The sequence below is a fragment of the Apium graveolens genome, chromosome 11 (genome assembly GCF_009905375.1).
Source record: "Apium graveolens cultivar Ventura chromosome 11, ASM990537v1, whole genome shotgun sequence".
Classification (NCBI taxonomy): Eukaryota; Viridiplantae; Streptophyta; class Magnoliopsida; order Apiales; family Apiaceae; genus Apium; species Apium graveolens.
The window spans coordinates 93,528,852-93,545,729 of record NC_133657.1 but is presented as its reverse complement, the minus strand read 5'-3'; the positions used below and the strand labels follow the sequence as shown (position 1 = coordinate 93,545,729).

The 16,878-nt window shown below is 36.6% G+C and overlaps 1 non-coding gene across 1 annotated transcript; it reads left to right on the top strand.

Moving 5' to 3' along the window:
- The first annotated feature begins 15,309 nt into the window (after positions 1-15,309).
- On the top strand, positions 15,310-15,416 carry LOC141699316 (small nucleolar RNA R71). Its single transcript, XR_012565788.1, has one exon. It is a non-coding gene; the product is annotated as a small nucleolar RNA R71 (small nucleolar RNA).
- Positions 15,417-16,878: the final 1,462 nt, after the last annotated feature.

Sequence of the window (16,878 nt, the reverse complement as noted above, 5' to 3'; positions counted from 1 at the left end):
AATTATGAGTGCAATGTCAGCTAGGGTTTTGAGGGGGGTTGTTTCTGCAAGAGGAAGCTCTAATTAAATTAGAGAGGATTTAGATAGCTCCCCCTCAGGAGTACTACTCTCAAACCTTACAACCTGTGAAGGTTGATTTGCACATGAAGGTGCATTTGAAACTACCACGGGGTCTCCAGTAAAAACTGATGGAACCCCTATGTTTGTGTTGGTGTCATCAAGGTCTACCCCAGCATGTAGCCTCTCACAAACAAAATTTAGGTCCTGGGTGGTGATCACAGTTTCATGAACCACACATGTTGGAAACACTTGAGAATTAGATTCAAGTGTTTGATTGAATGAAGAAGAAATTCGAGAGATTAGATTTTGAATTTCAAAATTGAGTGTTGGCAGCTTCTCCTGAATAGATGAGGGAGCTTCAAAAGATGTGCTCTCTTTGTGTGTGCCATCCTTATTTCTTCTTTCATACACTTGAATTTGTTTAAGTGTTGGTACGGACTCCTTACATGGTGCAAGAGGGAGAGTACTCTTTTCAATAGAGACACCCTGTTGAGAGAATGCCTCTAGAGTGTGTTTTAATCCCTCTTTTTCAACCACATCCTTTTGGGAGGATGCATAGGTGGCTTGAGTGATCAACTCAGTTTGTTTTGCCTTCTTTGGTGTAACGCCTGGGAAATTAAGCTTGTATTATATCATATTAATGATAAATTATGTGTTTAATATGCTATTTATGTGTAATTAGCTATAAACCCTAATTGTTACGTGTTATGTGTATTCCGTATTGTTCGGGTATTTTTAGGGTATTTTACAGATATTTTATTTTGTATTTAAAGCTTTCGTATCAAAAGTTAATTGACCCGAACTATGTATTAATAGCTATTATTTCAAATAAAATAAATGGCTTTATTTTTCATAGAACGACTTGTACCATCGCATTATTCTGAACATCTAGATATTTTATAAATTTTCTCGTTTCGCAAAAAATGACTTTTCCAGGCCCCATTGGGTGTCAAAAATCACATTTTTATTTTTATAAAATTATATAACTTTTATTTATACCATTTCTTCGTATTTCTGAATTATTCATAATTTTTGGGAAATTTTGGCATATATATTGTATATATAAAATGTTTAAAAATTAAAAATTAATACCCAAAAATTACAAAAATTGGGGCCAATTAATTTTATTAGATGTATAATTAGGGCCTTAATTTTATTAAGAGGTATTATTTTTACTAGTATAAATAGCTAATTATTTATTAATTAATTATTATTTAATCATAAAAAATTCAGATATAATCACAAAATCCAGAAAAGGGGATTAGGATTCTTTGAAGTTCTTGTGAATCAAAACCAATTTGAACGTGATTCTGTACACCAAATTGATCATGTAAGTAGTCGATTTGAAGCTTTTTGAATGCTCTTTTCAGTTCTGTTATCGATTATAGTTGTGGATTGATTGATTTTAATTTCATAAATTCGGGTTTTAATTTCGAATTCGGGTTTTGTTATTTGTTGATTGATTGATGCTTATGTGATTACGAACGATTAGATCATCGTTTTGGAGTTGTTTTATGTAAGTTTCGTGATTGTTGGGTTAAATTTTGAGCTCGCCGGAGGGGGACGGTGTTCGTTGGTGTTCATCGGAGCCGCCGCGTTTATCGCGGTTTCGGCCACATTTTTGACAAGGGTTGGAGGAGGAATGTCCTGGGAACGATGAGGAGTGAAGCCACGGGGTTAATCGACCTGGAAATCACGTTCTCGCCGGCTTTTTCTCGCCGGAACGATCACCGGCGGCGGAGCAGCGGTGACGTTCTTCGCGACACGGCGTCGACCCGGTTCCAACCCGGAAATCGACCTGGGTTTGATCCATAAAAACCCTAATTCATTTCCTGATTTCTGTTTTTTATTTTTATAAAATTTAGTTTTATTTTTATAAAAATAGAAATTAGTTTTGTTAATTAGAAAATCAAATAAAATAATTTGATTAAAATCTGAAATATTTTGTAAATAATTTTCTAAAATCAATAATTCGAATATTTATTTATTTATTTATTTATCTATTTATTTAAATATTTAATTATTTATTTATTTATTTATTAGTTAAATTTTTTATTTAAATAGATTAGTTATTCGATAATTAATCGGTATAATCCAATAACTCATAATAAATCGAGTTGATTTCTAAATTTAGAATTTCAGAATATAACTATATATTTATTTATTCGATTACTCATTTCCAAACTTACTTATTATTTATTTGAATTGATTAGTTATTTATAATTAATCCATTTACTTGAATAATTTGTAATAATTTGTAATTAATTCCAATAATTAGGGAATAATTATTGTAAAATATGATAACTCCTAAATAATTATTTAAAAATATAATTAAGGTTTAATTATTTATGAATAATTAATTATAATTAATTATGAATAATTAATTATAATTAATTAATAATTGATTTAATCTTGTTTATTGCGTAGTAATTGAACCGTTTATCCGATTTGAGTGAAACGAAAGCCCTTTGACTCAGAAAAATGATCTGTTTTCATTAAAAAATAGTATTAAATCCTAATTTCTTTAGGAAACTAGTTGACTTTTGATATTTATTTAATTATAAGCCTTATTGAATATAGAGATGAGTCCCATAAATCCTGAAAAATAGGAAATGAGTCAGATAATGTTCAGTTAAGCGAATAGCGAGTCGATTTTGATTCTAAAAATTATATTAAACCTAAAATGACTATGTGATTTATGTGCTTATGTGAATTATGTGGTTAATCGAGTCTTATCTGTTAATAATTAATATACGGGTTAATGATAAGCGTATGGGTAGACGATCAGGACTATATGAAGTCGGCTTGAAATGCGATTGAAATGCGAGATGACTAAATAAGCTTATTTCTTTGATAAAAGCAAAGCCAGCAAGACGAGTCGAGCCGGTAATAGAGGACGGTGAAGTACTTGGAGTAGATCGCGTGAAAGGAAAGTTTTTCCCCTATTCCAATTTCAGAATAGTGAAACTACTTAAAATTGTTATCGCACTTGCACACTTTTGATTCCTGTTCACAAACACTAATACACAATTGTTATTTCTTAGTTCATATTTCATTTCGATTCCTGATTTCTCTTAGTGCGTTGAATCCTCTATTCATATTCCAATAACTATACACATATATTGATATATTCTGGTGTTGAAATATATCAAAGCATACCGATTGTTCCGGTTGCTCCTCTATGGACTGGATAGTGACAATTGGGATTAAATATACACTTGATCCTAAGGACCGGGACTTAACCGTATCCTTGAGTTGGGCCATAGAGCCTAGGTACCCGAATGGATCTATATAATGAGATATAGATCTGTATTGTATCATGGCTGATCAGCGGGATATATGTGCGAACTTGTGTCCAGTTTAGTTCATTTGTATTTTCCAATAATGGCCTTCATTCTTTTCTTGCGAGGTTATGTCTTTGCAGATGTAATCAAGTTACCGGTTCTTTTAACTTACTATAGCATTGTTGATATATTTCGAACTTGTTGAGAAACTTATGGCTCACCCCTTTTCTTGTTGGTATTCACCTTATTGTTTTCAGTTAAGAAGGAATATGAAACCTATCAGGACTCGAGTGGTAAAGAAGCGAGTCAAGCCACGGGACCCTCTCATCCCAAAGGTGTTGATCCCAATCCAGGAAGAAAGCTTTGAGTTGCCTGAGCAGGTGTAGTATAGATACTTAATGAGTGTGTTTGAGTAAATGAGAAAAGTAGTTTAAAACTTGTTAGACAATGGTTTGTAATAAAGAGAGTTATGAGACTTTAAATTTGGTTTGTAATAAAGTTAGATAGTGGTTCTTGTTTTTATACTTCAACCTAAAAAGATCATGGTTAGTATTAAAGGGGTTAAGATACATCTCTGCTCAATTATTATACAGGTTGTACATGTGTGGAGATTAGCTAGTAACCCCCAGACTTATACCCGGGGTCTAGAGGGCATTACATTTGGTTTCTTGACCAAGGTTGACTCTGGTTCTGTTTGATCCTCACCACTCTCATTTATTATAGTAATAGGTGCATGCTTTCTCTTCTTTTTACTCAATTCTCCCTTTTGAGAGGATGAAGTGGTTGATTTCCTAGCTTCCACTAGTAAAGAAGAAAGGGTCTCAGTTTGGGAAGGCTCATGTTGGTGTTCCTGTGTTTGTTCTTCCACAAGTACATAAGCCATTACTGAACTACTTATTACTGTAGACCTCATGCCAAGCATTGGGTAAGGGTAAGTACTGAATCTCTCCATCATAAATGGAGTGATTTTAAGACTTACAGGTACCTTGTTCTTTGTAATGAATGAACCAAATAGAACTTTGGACACTTGTTTACAGTTGCCTATTTTAGTTCAATTTATACCATTAAGCATATGAATGTCATGCACTTTATGATTTAAAGCAGACATTATAAATCTAGGAAGAAAAATTTCCTTACCTCTTGAAGTCAAAGACATTGTTAGCCTGGTGCTTAGCTCCTCCATTATCAGATTTCCTACATTGAGCTGTCTGTTGTGAGCCATAGAAAACACCACCTTCTGAATAACACTTGAAATGCCGTCATATCCTGTCTTCCTACAGGTGAATGCCCTCATAATGGAATCAAACAAGAAAGTGTCATCATCATTGGATGCCTGACTGGATGATCATTAACTATTTCTATAATGGTTTGGGTGCTACTTCTAGACCCATGCCTGATGCAGAATTAGGAGGAAAATTGTGGGCTAAAGGCTATGATGAAGCTTATAAATTGATTGAATTGATGGATGTAAATGAATACCAGAATCCTACTCAGAGACTATCTCAAGGCAAGGTAGCAGGAATTCTGGAGTTCGATACATCGACTGTTATAGCTGCTCAACTTAAGGCCTTGATGATGAAGTTGGATTCTTTGGCTAATTATGGAGTTAATCAGATTACTAGTGTCTGTGAGCTTTGTGCTAGTGCCCATGAGACGGAGCAGTGTGCTATTTTTAGTGAATCAACTCAGTTCGTGAGCAACTTTCAAAGGTCGCAGCAACCTATGCCAACCACCTATCATCCTAACAAACGCAATCATCCTAACTTTAGCTGGAACAACACTCAGAATGCGGTTCAGCAGCCTTATCAGCAGTATCCAGTAAAGCAGTACAACCCTCCTGGTTTTCAGCAACCGTAATATGCACCAAGACAACAACTCCAGCTGCAACAGTCTAATGAAAAATCTGAATTTGTGGAGTTGAGGCTCATGTGCAAGAGCCAAGCGGTTTCTATTAAGACCTTGGAAAATCAAATTGGGCAAATTGCCAATGCCTTGCTAAATCATCAATCTGGTACGCTCCCTAGTGACACTGAAGTGCCAAGAAAGAGAGAAGCTAAGGAGCAGGTAAAGGCAATTACATTGAGGTCTGGGAATGTTGTGAATCCCGAACACTCTCAAGTTTCGGATGAAGATGTTGTAGCTGAAGAAGAAGTGCAGAAGGAAGCTGAAGTGAAAACAAGGAAGACTATTGTTGAACACACTCCTCCTGAGGGTTATACAGGGGAGAAGCAGATCTATTCTCCGCCTCTCTTTCCTAAGAGGATGTAGAAGAAAATGATGGATAAACCATTTGAAAAGTTTCTGGAGGTGTTCAAGAAACTTCATATCAACATACCTTTCGCAGAAGCTCTTGAATAGATGCCTAGTTATGTGAAGTTTATGAAAGGTATACTTTTTCGGAAAGTGAAGCTTGATGACTTAGAGACCGTTGCTCTCACGAGGGAATGCATTGATGTGCTGCAACAGAAGTTGCCTCCGAAGCTTAAAGATCCTGAAAGTTTCATTATTCCTTGCACCAATGGAAAAGTGTCATTTGACAAATGCTTATGTGACTTGGGAGCCAACATCAATCTGATGCCTTTGTCAATCTTCAAGAAGTTGGACTTACCTTATCCAAATCCTATATATATGACTTTGCAGTTGGCCGATCGTTCTATTACATATCCATGGGGCATTGTGGATGATGTCTTGGTCAAGGTGGATAAACTCATCTTTCCTGCTGAATTTGTAATTCTTGATTTCGAGGAGGATAAGAAGATTCCCATAATCTTGGGAAGATCTTTCTTGGCTACTGGCCGAACCTTGATAGATGTGCAGAAGGGTGAGCTCACCATGCGAGTGCTGGATCAGGATGTAACTTTTAATGTGTTCAATGCTATGAAATTCCCTACGGAAAATGAGAAGTGCTTAAAGGCGGAGTTGGTCAATTCTGTGGTTACTTCAGAACTTGATCAATTGCTAAGGTCTGATGCCTTAGAAATGGCCTTATTGGGGAATTCAGATAGTGAAGATGACGAAGGTGATGAGTAATTGCAATATCTAAATGCTTCTCCCTGGAAGCGGAAGATGGATATGCCTTTTGAATCTCTTGAAATGGAGAAGCTGAACAAATCTCCAAAGCGCCTCAAGCCATCTATTGAGGAAGCTTCTACACTTGAGCTTAAACCATTACCTGAACACTTAAGGTATGCTTTTTTAGGTGATGCATCTATTTTGCCTGTGATTATTGCATCTGACCTTTCAGGTAGTGATGAGGAAAAACTCTTAAGAATTCTGAGAGAGTTCAAATCAGCAATTGGATGGACGATAACAAATATTAAGGGAATCAGCCATTCTTATTGCATGCATAAAATTCTGCTAGAGGAAGGTAGCAAGCCTACTGTTGAGAAACAAAGAAGGTTTAATCAAATGTGGTGCGTGAGTTCTACGCGAATGCTAAGGCGGGGAAGAACGGTTTCACAGTGGTTAGGGGGATGATGGTGGAGTATAGTGCTGAGGCTATTCGTAGGGCGATTGAGCAGCCTGAGAGGAGGCTTGATTAGGAGAACTGGAACAAGAAGACTCCGGAGGAGTTTAACTTGGATTTGATTATTGCTACCATGTGTGTGCCTGAGACTCATTGGAAGTTCAAGAAGGGCACACACGAGTATGCCACGTTCCCTGCGTCGTGCATGAACAGGTTTGCACGTGCATGGAATTCTTTTATTTGTGCTAACATCATGTCATCTTCTCACGTGCATGAGATTACTGTGGAGCATGCGCGTTTGTTGTGGGGCATTCTGCAGGGAGACTATGTGGATCTTGGGATGGTGATTCATCAGGGTATTCTGACATTCTTGCGAGGGAGTACTACGGGTTCGATACCCTATACGTCTGTTATGACAAAGTTGGGTGTGGAGGTTGGCGTTCATTGGCCCGCACATGAGCAGCTACAGCTCCCTAGTGCCCCGATTGATAGTTCTACGCTGTTGAATATGACGGAGTGGTATGATCGGAAGCCCGATCCTAAGGGGCTTGGATATTCTTATGACCATCTGCCAGGTGGAAGGCCAGCTCCTTAGGCATATGCTGGTGGTACGGTACAGGAGAGTAAGGCAGCATGGAGCGTAGAGTTGGGAGAGACTGGTCCTTTGGGATCGCAGTAACAATAATAAGAGGAAGCACAGGGCAGTGCTGGTTTGAGTACGACACAATATAGGCGTTTAGCTAGGAGGATGGATGCGATACATGACATCCATAGCAGGTTTGCACATGACCTCACCCAGGCGTTGGGGACTACATTCAGAGCCACATGAGTTGACATCCAGTGGCCAGTATTCGGTGAGGACTCTATGTATCCACTTCCAGACACTCCTGACACTCCACCCCTTAAGGATGATGACCCTGATTTTGATTAGGTATGCCTGATTTCTTGCTATTACCTTCACTGAGGACAATGCATATTTTAAGTTTAGGGGTAGTAGTTAAGGATTATGTGTTTTGTGTGAGTCACATATAGTTTGCATATTCATGTTAGTTTAGTTCATATAGTTGCATATTTGCCATGTAGTAGTTTTTTTGTTTTTATTTTTTGTAGTTTCATGATAGTTTGTTCATATAGTTTCATGCATTTGCATAATAACATGATCCCTTAGATGATTTTGACGATTGATTTGTGATACTGATGCTAGTGTAGTGATGTCGTATTTAGTGAAGTTAAGTCTTGTCGAGCTGATTTGCATGGTAGAGACAATTGTATTTCACTAAGTTTTATAGGTTGTTTGAGGGCTAGATCATGGTCATAGTTTATTTGTTTGTCAAAGTTCAATCGCTTGTTTATATTTAGAATTTAAGATATTATCTTAATGATAAAATAACATGGATATTTAAAAATTGGAGAAAATTAGATTTCATTGCTAGTTCGTGTGGCTAGGTGTCAAATGGCTAGTAGCCAGCTCATTTTATATGAGTAGTCTAGGGTTGAACGAGATGGAACAAAACACACTCGTTCAGAAATTTGTGGAAAAGAAAAAAAAAGAAAAAAAAGAAAAAAATATGTGTTTATGCATAATGATCACGAGTGGACTCTTTAATACTCGACTTACTAAGTTCTTAAGGGACTTTGTGCCTAGTGACCTAAGGCTTTTTATAGTCTGGGATCCATTAACCTAACGCTCACTACATAAGTATTATCGTATAAGTCTTTTGTGGACCTCACTCATTGCACGGTCAAATAAGCATATTTGTGTTGTTTTTATGTTGTGAATAAAAGCATGAATCTATGTAAAACTCCGATATAAGAATTGAAGTGTTATAAGTTATTTTGATTTTAGCTTTTATTCTATTTATAACCTTACGATTACTTTGATGAGTAGTGACTCATGATTATTGATCTAGTTGTGATAGTTTACTGTAAGTATTTTCACACACGCGCGTTTCCGGCCTGTAAGTTGATTTGTGGGGCTTGATTGATCTTTATGCGAATAATTGCATTTGTTGAGATGTTGATTGTTGATTGATTTAGTTATTCTATGGGGATCGTTGCATTTATATAGTTGCATTCATGCATTTTTATTTCTTGTTCTTTGAGTCTGTTCATGCTTAAGGACAAACATTGATTCAAGTTTGGGGGTATGTTGAGTGGCATTTATGACACTTTATAACGCTCCGTAAATCTTTGAATTCATGATTTGCACTCAAGTTGTTAGTGTTTTTAACGTGTTTTGTAGTATTTTTGCATTTCAGGCATTTATCAAGAATACATGTGAATTAACATTGTTTTGATGCTAATATGGTGTTAGGATGATGTCCAGATTAAAGGCTCGTGAAAAGACCAACTCAAACCAATAAGAAAAGAAGAAGTCAGAAATTTGTCCAGAGAGACGGTGTGCCCGCGCTGTAGTAGTATGTGGCCGCACCTAAAGAGCAGAATGTCAGTGCGGTCGCGCTGGTGAAGCGCGCGGCCGCGCTAGGTCAGGAAAATTAAATCATGTTTTTTTCTGGAATTTAGATCCGTTGGACTTCTACTCTACATGGGCTGCTATATAAACATAACTTATGTTCGTTTTTCATAACAAGACATACCAGAGCTTAAGGAGAAGGCGTAAGAAGACCGTAGAGCACAATTCAACCAAGGCGAAGAAGATCTAGTTTATTCTTGTGATTCTTTATTTTAAGTTATAACTTTGGAAGCTAGTTTTCTTATTCGTGAACCTATACTCTTGTTTCGTACTTGGTTTATTATTTATTCAGTATAAAGACTACATTTATTATACCATGCTTTCATCCAACCCACGTTGATGATGAGTCCGATTATGGGCTAATCGTTATCGTGGGGTTCTAACAGATTTATTTATGGATTTTTTCAGTTAATTCCTTTCGATGCCTTAGTGTGTGGTGATTGTATGATATCCTAGTATTGGTTTTGCTTATTCGTCTTATGAGCGTCGCGAACTTATAAGATAGTGTGTTAATCTTTAATGAAGCGAAAGTGAATTTAAGGATTTAGAACTTGTCATGCTAGCATAGGTTTATGTATGTGTTATACATGATTCGTAGGTAATTTTAACCATCTTACTTGCCCTATGTAATCACGATAGATAACTTGTGCATTAAACCGTTATGTTGTCAAATTTTATAGACATATAAGGTATCAATATAATTGGTTTATATTCATCTTCTATCTCTTCTGTGGATGTCTGGTAGTAGGGTATTCGTACAACGAAAGTTGGCGTTTATCAATTTCGTATTATCTGATTAGTGTCATCACCAATACATACTAATGTTAAGAACGAAAAAGCTACTGAATGAAGTATTTGATGAAGTTAGAATCCCATGTTTGTATCATATAGTATTCAACTCTTTTTATTCTCTTAGTTAATGTTCTTTAGTATAATCTCTTAGTTAATCTTAGTTTAACAACCTCAATTTGTTATTTGTCTTAACATTGAATAATTACCATACCATTGTTGCATAAATACATTGATTGAAATTAACCTAAAGCAGTCCATGTGGGAACGAACTAGAATTAATTCTATAATACTTTTAGGGCGAAAACAGGAGCTAATATTCATGCAAGTATACGTGTTCGCAAGTAGTATAAGATATAAATCAGATTCGTTCCCACAGAGACTGGTTTAGGTTAAGTTCAATTTATGCACCTATGCAACAATGTATGGTTATCGCTCAATGCTAAGACAAATAACAAATTGGGTTTTTATTAAACTAAGAGATTATACTAAATAATATTATCTAAGAGAATTGAGGTTGAATTACTATATATGACAAACATGGGATTCTAACTTCATTAAATACTTCATTCAATAGCCTTATTATTCTTAACCTTATCATGTAATGGTGATGACACTAATCAGATAACACGAAACTAGTAAACGCTAACTTTCGTTGTACGAATACCCTACTACCAAGCATCCACAAAAGAGATAGAAGTTGAATAGACACCAATTATGCTTAGTCCTTATATGTATATAAGAATTGAAAATATAAAGGTTTAATGCGCAAGTTATCTATCGTGATTACATAGGGCAAGTAAGATGGTTAAAATTACCTACGAATCATGCATAACAAATACATGAACCTATGCTAGCATGGCAAGTTCTAAATCTCTAAATTCACTGTCGCTTCAATAGAGATTAACACATTATCTTATATGTTAGCTACGCATATAAGACGAATAAGTACAACCAATACTAGGATATCAATCAATCACCACATACCAAGATATCGAAACAAATTAATTATTGAAATCCATAAGTAAATCCGCTAGAATCCCATGATAACGATTAGCCCATAAATGAACTCATCGTCATCATGGGTTCCAATGAAAACATGGTATAAAACAAGGTCTTAATAAACTGAATAATAGTCAAAGTACGAATAAAAAAGTCTAGGTTCAACAAGAATGAAAACGAGCATCCAAAGTTACAACTATTTTCAAAGAATCACAAGTAGAAAACAAGATCTTCTTTTTCAGAGTTGTTTTGTGCTTCTAGGTCTTCTCCTTGATCTCCCAATCTTCCCGGATGATGAAAACCCTATTTTTTAAGTATATATAAGGCCCTAGTGGACCTGTACCCTTAAAATTATCAAATTCCACTCAAAAAAGGTTTTTTCAGCGAAATTAATGAAATCAGCCGCACATCAGCATGCGGTCACGTGCGGGTCTAACGCGGCCGCGTGTCGGCATGCGATCGCGTACACTTCTGTCGTGGCCGCGTGGGCGGCTTCTGGAAAATTCTGATGAATCTTATTTTGGCCATAACTTGAGTTCTACTAGTCAGAATTAGGCGATTCAACTGACCACGCGAAGCTAACGAGATTCTCTACAACTTGACAATGGTCTTGGATTCCTAATCTAATCACGTTTCATCATATTTCCTTTAAAAGCTCCTTTCTTCATTTAACTGATACCTGAAATACAATAACACAAAAACATATCAAAATACCAACAACTTGAGTCCAAAGCACCAATTTAAGCTTGTAATAAAGCGTTCCAAGTGAATATAAAATCCACTTATCACACCCCCAAACTTGAATCGATGCTTGTCCTCAGGAATAAACAGACTCAAAACTACAAAACAAACCTAATACATGAATGCAACTACGTGAATGCAACTAAATGATAATGCAATCGATACCCTCAGAATAACCATAACCAAATGAATAAGCCTATGCCTCTAAGAATGTAATGACTTAAATCAAAATTTAAATAAATCCCATAAACCAACTCACAAACCAGAAACGTGCATATGTGAAATGCTTAACAGATATCTCTCGATACTAGATCAATAACCATAACTTATCTATCATCGAAATAATCAAAAGTTTATAAACATAATAGATAATAAACGCATTATGACTCACAACACCTCCTTTCTACTAGAGTTATACAAGGATTCACACTATTATTGAACATATAACAAAGATGCTTATTTGACCGTGCAATGAATGAGGCCCCAAAAGACTTATACAATAATATCCATGTAGCGAGCGTTAGGTTAGCGGATCCCAGACTATAAAAAGCCTTTGGTCACTAGGCACAAAGTCCCCTTAGAACTTAATAACTCGAGTATTAAAGAGCTCACTCTTGATCAGTTATGCATAAACACATACTTTTTTTCTTTTCTTATTTTCTTATTTTTTCCTTTTTTCAACAGTTTTTGAATGAGTGTGTTTCGCTCCATCTCATTCAACCCTAGAATACTCATAAAACTTTGAGCCGGCTACTAGCCATTTGACGCCTAGCCTTACAACAACTAGCAATAAAATCCAAGCTTTTCTCCAGTTTAAAAATCAGTGTTTTTACGTCATTACGAGAATAGCAAAAATTCTAAATATAACCAAGTGATTAAATCTCAACAAATAAACAAGTATGATCATGATCTAGTTCAAAAGCAAACCTATAAGACTTTGTGAATTTATTTTTTGGCATGCAAACTTATTCATTAAGACTTAAACATCCCTCTATTCGTTATCACCACAGTCAAATCAACATCAACTTATCAAATAGCATAGTTCATCTTAAAGGATCATGCTAAATATGCATGCAAATGCAACTATATGAAATCACATAAAAAACAAACAAATATGTCCTATATGAACAATCATGCAACACTACGAATGAAATACAACTATATGCAACATGAATCTGTATGAACCATATGGACACACACAAACTAATCCTTACATTATCACCCCCAAACTTAAAATTTTCAATGTCCTCATTGAAGGTAACAATAAGGATTTCAGGCATACCTAGTCGTCAGAAAGATCACCCTCTTCGGGTGGAGGATCAGGTGGCCAATCAAACTCGACACCAGTGGCTCGGAAAATAGTGCCCAAAGCCTGTGTCAAATCTGCAGCAAAACGACGGTGAATGTCGTGCATGGCCTCCATACGCCTAATTACTCGTCTGTACTGCTCATCACCAACACCGGTCCTATCAACTACCTGCTGCAGATGAGAAGAACCCTCTATAGGCACTATAGGATTCGTTTGGTTACCCTTTACATCATCAAAAATATATCCCAAACCCTTATCATGGGGTGCACCTAAGAATGCATAACTCAAGTGATCTGGTAGTGGGTGAAGCTCAAGTGTGGGAGCTTCTTGAATAAATGGTTCAAAACGCTTCTAAGAAATTTTCAGCTCTGCTAACCCAAGAGAATCGAATGGCATATCCAACTTCCTCATCCATGGAGGTGCATTCAAATCATGCAATTGCCCTGCTCCTTTATCTTCAATAACCGATTCCCCTATTAAGGGTCTCTCTAAGGTATCTGACTTTGGCAATTGCTCAAGGTCTGAATTTACTACAGAGTCGACTCACTCTACTTTAAAGCACTCCTCTTTAGCTGTGGGTAACTTTATTTCCTTGAACACATTAAAAGTGACCTTTTGATCGTAAACCATTTTTGAAAACTCACATTTTTGCACATCGATCATAGTTCGGCCTGTAGCCAAGAATGGTCTTCCCAAGATAATGGGAATCTTCTTATCTTCCTTGAAATCAAGAATTACAAAGTTAGCAGGAAAGATGAGTTTATCCACCTTGACCAAGACATCCTCCACTATACCTCGTGGATAAGCGATGGAACGGTCAGCTAGTTACAATGACATATATATTGGTTTCAGATTAGGAAGACCAAGATTCTTGAAGATAGACAAGGGCGTCAGATTGATGCTAGCTCCCAAATCACATAAATATTTGTCGAACGACAAGTTTCCGATAGTGCAAGGAATAGTGAAGCTTTCAGGATCTTTAAGCTTCGGAGGCAACTTCTGTTGCAGTACAACGCTGTATTTCTCCGTTAGAGCAATGGTCTTTAAGTCATCGAACTTCACTTTCCGAGAGAGAATACCTTTCATAAACCTCACATAGCTAGGCATCTGTTCAAGAGCTTCAGCGAAAGGTATGTTGATATGAAGTTTCTTGAACACCTCCAAAAACTTCTCAAACTGCTTATCCAGCTTTTTCTTCTGCAGCTTCTTAGGAAAAGGAGGTGGAGGATAGATCTGTTTCTCCCCTGTATTACCCTCAGGAGGAGTGTAATCCATAGTAGTCTTCCTTGGTTCCACCTCTGCTTCCTTCTGCACTTCTTCTTCAGCCACAACTGTATTTTCTGAAACTTGAGATTTTTCAGGCTCTTCGTCTTGCTGAATTTGGGGACTTGCGACCTTTCCAGACCTCAAGGTGATGGTGTTCACCTGCTCTTCAACTTCCCTCTTGCCTGGATTTGTTTCTGTATCATTAGAAAGCGTTCCTGGTGGTCGATTCAATAAGGCATTAGCAATTTGCCCTATTTGGTTCTCCAGAGTCTTGATAGAAACAGCCTGGCTTTGGCATATAAGAGCCTGGTTTTTGAACATAAGTCGCAACTCCTCCAATTCAGATTTTTTATTCGAAGATAGACATGCACCATGTGTTTGTTGTTTTGGTGTAATTTGTTGCTGAAAACCAGGAGGGTTGAATAGCTTATTTCCAAACTGCTGGAACGGCTGTTGCATCGCATTCTGATTGTTGCTCCAGCTGAAGTTAGGATGATTCCAGTGGTCAAGATGATAAGTGTCTGGAACTGGTTGCTACGATATCTGAAAGTTGCTCACAAACTGAGCTGATTTACTAGATATAGTGCATTGCTCCATCGCATGCGAACCTGCACATAGTTCACAAACACTGGTTATCTGATTAACACCCAAGTTAGCCAGAGAATCGATCTTCATAGACAACTCCTTTAGTTGAGCAGTGATAGCCATAGCTGTATCCATCTCAAGAACTCCTGCTACCTTGCTCTGTGGCAATCTCTGGGCTGGATACTGATATTCATTAGCAGCCATCAGTTAAATTAGATCATAAGTTTTCTCATAGCTCTTTGCCCATAAGGCTCCACCTGATGCTGCATCGAGCATGGGTCTAGACTGTGCTCCTAAACCATTATAAAAATAGTTGATGATCATCCAATCAGGCATTCCATGATGAGGACACCTCATAAGCATCTCCTTGTAGTGCTCCCAAGCTTCACATAGAGATTCTTCCGATTGCTGCGCAAATTGAGTAATAGCGTTTCTGATTGCAGCTGTCTTTGCCATAGGGAAGAATTTAGTGAGAAATTTTTGAGTGTAACCAGCTCTTAGCCTTGTCTCTCAGAGAGAATTAATATATATGACAAACATGGGATCCTAACTTCATTAAATACTTTATTTAATAGCCTTTTTATTCTTAATTTTAGCATGTAATGGTGATGACACTAATCAAATAACACGAAACTAGTAAACGCCAACTTTCGTTGTACGAATACCCTACTACCAGACATCCATAAAAGAGATAGAAGCTGAATAGACACCAATTATGTTGAGACCCTATATGTCTATAGAATTTGACAACATAAAGGTTTAATGTGCAAGTTATCTATCGTGATTACATAGGGCAAGTAAGATGGTTAAAATTACCTACGAATCATGCATAACAAATACATGAACCTATGCTAGCATGACAAGTTCTAAATCTCTATATTCACTTTCGCTTCAATAGAGATTAACACGCTATCTTATATGTTAGCTACGCACATAAGATGAATAAGTACAACCAATACTAGGATATCAATCAATCACCACATACCAAGATATTGAAACAATTTAACTAAAGAAATCCATAAGTAAATCCGTTAAAACCCAACGATAACGATTAGTTCATTATCGAACTCATCGTCACCATGGGTTCCAATGAAAGCATGATAATAAATAATATAAGAGTACTAGGTTTCAAAGACAAATCGAAAACAAGCATCCAAGTATCAACTATATTAAAGAAAACAAAAGTCTTCTTCTCCGTAGCCTTCTTGTGCTCTTTAGGTCTCCTTATTGCTCTCTCAGGTCTTCTTGTTGTCAAAAATGTCTTTTTATTGATATATATAGGCTTCTGGTTGTTCTGGGCTTCCAGAATCTCAAAATCAGACTGGAATCAGGATTCTGTGAAAATGACCTGGCACGGCCGCGCGCTATCCCAGCGCGGGCGCGCTCTGTTACAGACCTTTTGGCGCGGCTGCCCCGCATTCCAGTGTGTACTAACTCCGTTAAGACGTGCTTTATTCGATCTCCTTTAATATGTCCTTCTTTTAGATACTTAACGTAGTCTAAATTATCTTCAAAAAAAACTATAAGCCTGTATGTGATATTTGATAATTCGCACGATTATCAAATATGTTGGATTATGGATCGTAGGTAGACACAGTTCTCTATTTACTTCATAAATTATTTATAGGATAGATAAGAGTGCCGATTGCACATGTGGAAGTTAATGTCCAAGAGTATATCCATCTCTTTTATGGGACAAAATGAATCATTTTCAACTTCAAGTGACCGAACAATCATTGGTGTGGTTAGTGGATGAGATTATTCATGTAAAATTGATTAAGAACCTTTGTTTGTAGGTTGATTGATAAACAACTATACATGAAGCTAAATGTTCCACATGTAAACCTATTTTTTTATATTTCTTCTTTTATCTCAAACTCATATTTCAGATAATTATTTGTAT